Below are 9013 nucleotides of genomic sequence, written 5' to 3' on the forward strand. Positions count from 1 at the left end.
GGCTAGTGTGATTTAACCCCCTAATAAGAACTGCTCTGAGTAGAACCACCATCAGGGTTAGGCTACTTTACTAGTAATATGCGGCTGTTAGGCTACTATTATTATAACTGGGGCAGCTGGGCTGTCCTCTAGGCCGCCTGCTGTGATTTTGTTTCCCAATACAATAGACCTGCTGTGGCCTCTCTGTCTCCATGCATTCCCATAATCCTCCATCTGCGCGCCCATCAGCGCGGAGGAGGAGCGTTAACTATTACTGCGCCGGGACCGGTCAGCAGGGGCGGCCATGGCGGCACACTGGAGAGCTTGTTTATTCAGCTTTTATACTGGAAGATGGTTTTGGTAAAAAAAAAAAAACTCATGTTTGATGCCACCTGAAATCATGGACGAGCAACCTTTGTCTGTATGTCCTGCGCGGAGATGCTGCGGGCGTTTTGGTGCTCAGAAAGCTTCGACTTTCTGGGGGGTGAGGCTGAAAAGTTTCCGGGCAGACTTTCAAACCCCGACGGCTATTTCAGAGAAATGAAGGTATGAGGATAAAGCACCAAATACATTTCGAGTCCAAAAGAGATTTAAATGTTTGTTTGTTTTTCTACTAATATTGGTTTTAAAGGATTCTGCGTCTTTCTGCAGCTCTCCAGTATCTGGTTTATAGGCGATCTATTGTGGATTAACGCACCAACAAGTTCTCCGTACATGGCGTGTAACGCACAGTTGACCTCGAACACATCTATTATTAGACATCCAACATATGGCTCGGAATGAGTGAGACCTAACGGTGCCTGCCTGCGGCGCGCATGTTGCGTCAAGTTAGTCGAGTTTCACAGTTTACATGTCGGCCAGTCCGATAGTCCTGCTGCTGTTTTAGCACGAGGGGAACGTTCACAATGCTGTGTTACTGTGAGTATATCGGTGGTTATCGTTTCATCGTTGGTCGTCTCTCAAACTGCTGTCTCTCCGGTTTCAGACTGATGCCCCGCTGATGTCCTCCGTGTCCCGCTGCTCTGCTCACACTCCAGCCGGCTGTTTAAGGTACATGATGTTCGCTCACTGTCTGTAACTATCTGTATAGGATACAGCAGGGGTCTTTTAAACTAACTGAAAGAGAGACGGAGCAGGGACACCATACTAAATATAGCCTTATTGTATAAAATGAAGTTGCATATTAAATAGGGTTGCACGATATTAACAAAATGTGATATTGCGATATCGATTATGAATAGTGCGATATCAATATTCATTTCGATATTTTTAAACATATGTAAAATTACAAAAAGTTACGGAAAAGGCATCAAAATAGATTCATGACAAATAACACATACTGGACTGGTCCAACATGAATGAATAAATAACCATGTCTATGGAACAGGACATGTTCTACTGGTTGTACAGTATCAAATAAATAAATAAAGAGAACAGAACTTTTCTCTTCGCTTCTCTGATTTGTTCTGTTTTGTTGTCTATCTATTTCTTCACTTACACCGTTAATATGCACACACGTGGTACGCTCCACGGGGTTTGTCATGTAGTAGACCCGTGCGCTGACGTGTACCAACATGTGCAAGTGGCACGCTAACTAGCCAATGAAATATGATCATTACAGCGTTTCAAGCTCTAAATCAAACACAACTAAGCCACACAGCTAACGGAAGGGATGCAGTGCTCCACAAAGTAAACAAAATATTGCATACTTATCGCGACACTTTTGATATAATATTGCGCAACGTGATGTCGCGATAGCGATATTGAGTCTATAGATCATGCACCCCTAATATTCAATTACAATAACGTGTAGGGGGGCTAAAGCCTTTATACGTACCTTTTTTTGCGGCTTATTTTTCATTCATGTTAAGACATTTAAAAAAAAACAAATGTTAACTTTCAAAAATTAACAATAATTTAGAAGATGTATATCGGTAAAAGGAGTACATATATGGAATCTTTTAGATGAGGAAATGAAAATATGGTACAAAGATTTAAAAAAAAAAATACTAAAAAGTAGGATGCTAAACACATTTAAAAGTGAGGCATGTATGGTAATGTCTATATGAATAGCAAAGTATTTTGTTTTGTTTATTTTTGGTTTTATATTTTCTTCTGTGTTAATATGTAATATGTTTATAAAACACACAATTTAAGATTGATAATATCGCATGACGCCGAAATGGATGGCAATAAGATTCTGAATGGAAAGTTTACTTTTAAAAAGTTGCCAAATGGTTCCATTGAGCAATGTCTGGAATCGCTACAAGGCAGAGCCTCTTAGGGGCACACGGTGAAATGGCCCGCCTTGCAAGCAAGTACTTAGCAACACCGGCCACATCAGTACCTTCTGAAAGGTTGTTTTCACTGTCTGGGCATGTTGTACAAAAGAAGCGAGCTTCCCTGTTGTCTGAAAATGTAAACAGGCTTGTCTGTTTGAGTGACTGGCTCAAAGCAAAGAAGTAGTAAGCTTACCTTTTATTGGTAACCGTTACTGTTCATTCTTTCTGAAATAAGAGGCTGGGTTGATAAGACTGCTATGTTCAAAGCAAACTTGAGAAAAATTGTGGACTGGATAATTTCCAGTAGGAGGTAATTTGGTCATGTTGCAGTAGCATATGTCTAACACTTGTGTGCAGTATTGGTGCAGGTTAAAAGTGACTGCCACACAGTGTCTAAGCTCTTCTCTTGTTGTTCCCATAGACTGTAAATAAAATGTGTTCCTTAAGGATTAAACCGTAAATTAGAGTCCAGCAGAATGAGTCTGAAAATTTGATTTGGGTAGATTAAAAGTGTGAAAAAAGCTTGGGAGGTGTCACTCACATCTCTCATAAACACAACTCATCACTAAGTAAATACAAGTAAAATTTTCATCTCTGCATGTGCACCTGTACATTACTAAATCCTGTCTTTGCTGCCTGTAACGTATTACACGTTTAACTGAACTGGTCACGGTCCAGTCCAGAGTGTTTGAACAAAAACTCAGAGTCCAGTTGTGGTCCACTGGTTGTTTATGGGTGGTCTAAATGAGAGACTCAAACACACCCAGTCTCTGCTGACTGCAGATCAGGCTGAGACGTGCTGTTTGATAAATACACCCCTACTGACCCAGAGTGAGCTGTGTGGACACACACACACACACACACACGTATGTCCTCTGAGGTACCGTCAACATTTCACTCCCCAGTATGTAAACTATTCAGTGTCGGCAGGGGTCATGGAACGCAGCAGAGCCCAACCCTGGAGGTTATTTCTGTCTCCCTGTTAACCATCCAGCCCCACCCGTCCAGTGACCTTCAAAGTGTGTGTGTGTGTGTGTGTGTGTGTGTGTGTGTGTGTGTGTGTGTGTGTGTGTGTGTGTGTGTGTGTGTGTGTGTGTGTGTGTGTGTGTGTGTGTGTGTGTGAGCGTGCATGTGAGCGTGTGCGTGGCAGGTTGAGGTTTAAGTTTTATACCCAAGGCTAACTGGACCTGGCAGCATTTGCTTTCAGATTTCGCTCCTAGAAACTGTGTTCAGGTACACAGGCTGCGATTAGGATGAAATTCGCAGGGCAAATATTTAAACATCAATTCCGTTAAAGCTGAAATGGGTGCAGCCGGCAACAAGAGATTTGTTTTGAAATAAGGAGTCCACATTCACAGCTAATGACTTGTTTTTTGGTCCATTGTCAAACTTTCCACAAAACTTAATTCAGTAGGTTTTGTAGATATCGTGCTATCTAACAGTATTGAATAATGTAATACCGTAATAGTAAATAATATAGACAATAACGTTCGAAACATAATAATAACGTATAGTAATAAGAAGAATAAGACAAAGAAGCATTTAACCCACAAAACCTATAAAACCTGTAGATACAAGAAATACACTGTACAACTCTCTGGTGGAGGGATGTTTACATTAAAAATTGATTAATTTTCTACTCATTGTTACTCTCCATGCAGATGTTTCATCTCCACGATGCCAAAGGAAGGACCAAAGGAGCTACAGCTGGTACTGTATACACTGAACATTCTGATGTGATGTGTAATAAATTAAATCTGTGAAGACATGAAGGTGATTTGCACAGTGATTAAAAAAAGAGAGAAAACCCTGATTAACATGTTTCAAGTGAACAAGCAAGAAAACAAGCCGCTTATTAAAACAGAAATAGAACTGAGATCCAGTACGAATTCGGCACAAATACTGCCAAAATATGAGACCAAATATGGCGAAATGTAATTGAAAAATTGACAACAGGTCAATGTGATGAAGAGCAGGATGATGTGTGGACGTTACTGTGTGTGAGTGTGTAGAAGAGAAGAAAACATTTGCACTTTAATTACCATAGTGTCCTGTCAGTGGACAGATGTGGTGACGAGGGTGCAAACAGTAAACGGTGGAGTCCCATCCCACACGGCAGGCTCTGATCGTACCTTGCCGGAAGTCTGCGGGGGAAATGGGCTCCACTACAGTCTCAACTGGTTGGATGTTACGTTACAATGGATGAACGATGGATAATATGTCACTTTGCTGCAACTCCCTAGTAAGGCAAACTGTATAGAGTTATACGTTTTAGAATTTGTAACTATAGTAATAAGAACACAATGTGCTTTGCCAGGTTGTGAAAAATCCCTTCTGCTGGGGTTTTAATTGATGGCTCACTATGAATGAAATATTTTAATAGCTTGCTAGCATAACAGGTTAATAAAGAAAGTGAGCAAGTCCTTTGTTACGGACCGCAAGCTATATATAAGTTATAAAGGTTACAAATAGTTGTAAATCATTAATAACATAATAATGTATGGGGGGAGGGAGTTTTAAACAAGCCCAAAGAAATGTAAATCAACACTAATGCTACTAATAAAACATAGAGCCAGTGTGATACTGTATGTTTAATGTTGATTTTAACTGACAGACTCTCCCTCCCTCTCTCCCAAAGGCATGAGCGTCGGACAAACCCCACAGCAGCCAGAGATGCCCTGCAGCATTGCAACTGTACATTAAACTGATTTTACTGTGTACTACGGTGTTTAGTGGAAGAGTTGTTTATCCATTATAAAGCTAAAAGTGGGTCCTTTAAGTTAATACAGTGGATTTCCATTATTATCATTTGTCACTGATATGGATAATTTACCGTTATTGTATGTTTTTCTAGCAAAATAATCCAATGGGGCCAAATACTGTCATGATGTTGTTTTACTCCTGAGCTGGTCAGGTTTTACAGCAGGACTGGAAACTGATAAAGGAAATAAAACATTCTGTGTCTGAGCACTCATCCCCTCGTGCTTCTGAAGATTATCAACCAATTTAGATCGTCTCTCAATTCTCTCCTGTGTGTGATTAATTGGATTGCCCTGACAAATTATTCATCTGTCTGAACGGTGGGAAAGTAGAGGAGTGCTGTCGACCACATTTTAAAGCTTGAAGGTCTGAGTGACTCCGAAGGATCAGCATCGGGAGAAGAAACCCTGTGTGGTCCTTCTGAGTCACTCTCTGTTAAACCCACAGGACTCTCAGGGCTTTAGCTGTGTGTGTGTGTGTGTGTGTGTGTGTGTGTGTGTGTGTGTGTGTGTGTGTGTGTGTGTGTCCTCGATGACTCAGCTACCAACTACTCTGCACTTTGTAGGGATTAGTTGAGGCATGTGGCGGGCCAACACAGCTTCTAATGAGTACAGAAACCACATTTATCACCCTGAGATCTGAGGAAGCATCACACGTTCTCTCCCTGGGTCAGAAACCACAACTGTGTTGAATTAGAGGTCAACCATTAAAAAAAGAAAAGGTAAAACTCACTGTAGTGGCGAATTGTCTTATACTTAACACAAACTAAATCAAACAGCCACTAAGGCACCTAAGGAATGGATCTTGGGCAGAAAAATAAAGACGTTCATTGCCTAGGCAAAGATGGCGTTTTTTGGGAAGTTTATTTTCTCCAGTTTGGGCAAGCAAACAAAAGAACATTGTTGTCTTTCTTGCCCTGGTAAAAAACCATAAGCCCTCCTTGGTGTCTACGTGGTACTATCCCTGCTCACCCATGTACTTTGTATTTAACTTCACCTGGTGGCTCAGGCTGCGTAGTTCCTTCAATACAAACGCGCTAACAGGCCCTTAAAGTAACATAAAGATACTAATGTTATAATCAAACTTATTCAGCTGTATAATTCTAACAAAATAATGAAATATTGAACTATTACATTTAACAAAACAATGAATAACACCAACAAGAGCACTAAAATTATTTTTTTAGTGCTTTTAAAGCCATTTGAATAATGCACTGTACAAAAAAAATGCACACTGTTACAAACGTTTGTATGTATTGAATGATTTTGTTTGATGACAGGTAAGCAGCACTTAATTGTTCGTTATTAACGTTATTGTCTGGCCGTAGGGTTTCTAAGGCATATGCCATGTAATCGCAACTTTCCCGGTTCAGTTATTGCTAATAACCTTCAGTCTTTCTCTTCCCATGTTTCCTGTCTGTCATTATATTACTATCGGCCTGACTATTACCACTACTACATTAATATCCATCCATGGAAACTATAGTGTGGTTAAGGTTGGTCTACAGAAATTACTAAAGGTTAGGAAAGGGCTTTGGTCATAATTTAAAAAAAAATATATTAATATATTTTGTGAGAGTGAAGTAAGAGGTTTTTAGAGTTGATGAAGCTGACCTTGTTGTCTCCACTTCTCTGGGGTATGAGAGGCCATCTGGTTTTAAGGTATCCAAACTGATGACAGCACCACCAGGGATGGGACAGAAATGGATAAATAGGCAGTATCTTAACTTAGCGGCATCTCATGCTGGGGAAACCTCTGTCTGTTTAGCCAGGGAGAGGTAGACTCATCTTTGATCCGTATGGATACGTTCATGCATTTTGCAATATCATTCTTCACTAAAGCTTGTTATAACTTTAACTGAGTTTAATCCTGAGTTTTATTTCTCTGATCTACCAGTAAACGAACACTATTCAGGGTGTAGTGACCATCGAATTGGAGTCAGGTTAAGTCTGGCCTTTTTAGGGCCACACCGGTCGCCGGTCACATTTTTAGAATAAAATCCTTCAACGCCTATCACAACCTCCACATCCTTTGCCCTCAACATAGGCATTGGACTTAAAACATGTTATGCACAATTGTCCATATATGAATGTAATACCAATGGATGCAGAGCTGAACATGCAGCACATGGGTCAGTAGCTTGATAAAATATATATATATATATATATATATATCACCTGCAAAATATACACGCTTGTATTGCCTGGTCTTTTGCATGAAATGTAATTGTGCAGCACATTTTTTTTTAAGATTATTTTTTGGGCTTTTCTGCCTTTATTTGATAGGACAGCTAGGTGAGAAAGGGGAGAGAGAGAGGGGGAAGACATGCAGGAAATCGTCACAGGTCCGATTCAAACCCTGGACCTCTGCGTCTAGGCATAAACTTCCCAAGTATATGTGCACCTGCTCTACCCACTGAACCAACCTGGCCCCTGGTTCTTGAAATCTTGAGCTCATGATGCAGCATCAACCAGCCCCTCTGAGCCAGGCTGTGTGACCGAGATTCAGCTGGAGAGATGAAGAGGCCTCAGGCTGAGAACTCTCCTTCCTCCGATTAGACAGAGGAAGAGGAAAGGACTGTGACATACGCAGGAGACAGGACCGAGGATGGAGCCAGAGTTAATGACTTGGCCTAGAAACACTGATGGGCAGCCATCACAGACAAGGCTTACTGAATCTGGCAAGAATTACATCCCTAACATCAGTCTCAGTCCAATTATCACATTGACTGTAACTAGAGATGGTCTGTCTAGAAGTAGGGTTGCACAATTTATCGTTTTTTTATCATCATCGCGATATCAACTGGCACAATAAACACAACGCAAAAGGCTGCTACATATCGCGAAAGAAAAATGTAAAATAAACCTTTTTTAGTGGTTACTTTTATATTCAATTCAGTGTTCAAGTTGTTGACTAAAAATCTTTGGTAAATGATTTACTTTCATTTGTTTTTTAATTCAATAAAAAAAAATGTATTTATCGCAAGTGATATCGTTATTGCGATATTCAACAACGTTATCACATATTGCATATTTTCCTCATATCGTGCAGGCCTATATAGAAGCACACAAAGGTCCTGTCATTTTGCATTTGTTAACCATATGTAGAGTTAGAGTTAGGGATGGCTCTGACAATTTCACAAGTTCCACCCCTTTGACATGTTGACACAAGCAATGTATTAAAATAAATCAGAATCCAGACGGATGCCTCTATTTAAAATAATAAATATGAGAAATACATTGTTTCTAAATAATTACATTTTGTATTATTATACCTTTTGTTGTATTGTTATTACTGTTAGGGTGTAAGTACTGATGTTAGAAATTCTAAATTGTTCTTTATGTCAACGAACCCCATGAAAACACCAACTGCAACAAATTAATTGATCCTTCTAACAACTACTATCTGAATAACCAAAGTCTGATATGTCTTATTTCTCTGTGCAATCTCCATTTTTGTCCAACAACGTTGTTTTGACTCAATCCCACATACACAGTCCTGCTGCAGTTAATACTTACTGGAGTACCAAATGTGGAATAATTAGCAGCTGAACATAGTCCCCAACAAATGCACTATTTCCTCCTATCAGTATTGGATTCATACTGTTAACACAGTTGAGCCCTTTTGCCTAAATGAAGAACCAAATTTGCCGTGTTTCCTTTAATTTGTTACACTTGATAGATGTGGTACTTGTACTTTGTTTACTTTTATCTTTGTCATTTTAGATATCTGTGTTCTTTTGTTCCTAATGTGATTGCGGGGCATGGGGTGTGTCACTTGACTATGGCAACGCCCACTTTTTTGGATCTACTATCCAATAGATTTGAAATCCTGTTCAAACAATTATCCAATGAGAATTGCACACCTGTTCTAGGTTGGCTATATATGTGTTTGCCTTTTGCGTTTGTCCACTTTGACTCTAACGAAGACACAGTTCTGTTGCAACGTTTTTGAACAATTAAAAGGTTCAAATCAATCAGTGTGCTCCGCTC

General features: G+C 39.9%; 1 long non-coding RNA gene across 1 annotated transcript; it reads left to right on the forward strand.

Annotated features, from left to right (window-relative positions):
• Positions 1–563: 563 nt before the first annotated feature.
• On the forward strand, positions 564–5235 carry LOC114549420 (uncharacterized). Its single transcript, XR_003691547.1, has 3 exons — positions 564–1029; positions 3923–3971; positions 4900–5235. It is a non-coding gene; the product is annotated as an uncharacterized LOC114549420 (long non-coding RNA).
• Positions 5236–9013: the final 3778 nt, after the last annotated feature.

The sequence above is a fragment of the Perca flavescens genome, chromosome 3, assembly GCF_004354835.1.
Source record: "Perca flavescens isolate YP-PL-M2 chromosome 3, PFLA_1.0, whole genome shotgun sequence".
NCBI lineage: Eukaryota > Metazoa > Chordata > Actinopteri > Perciformes > Percidae > Perca > Perca flavescens.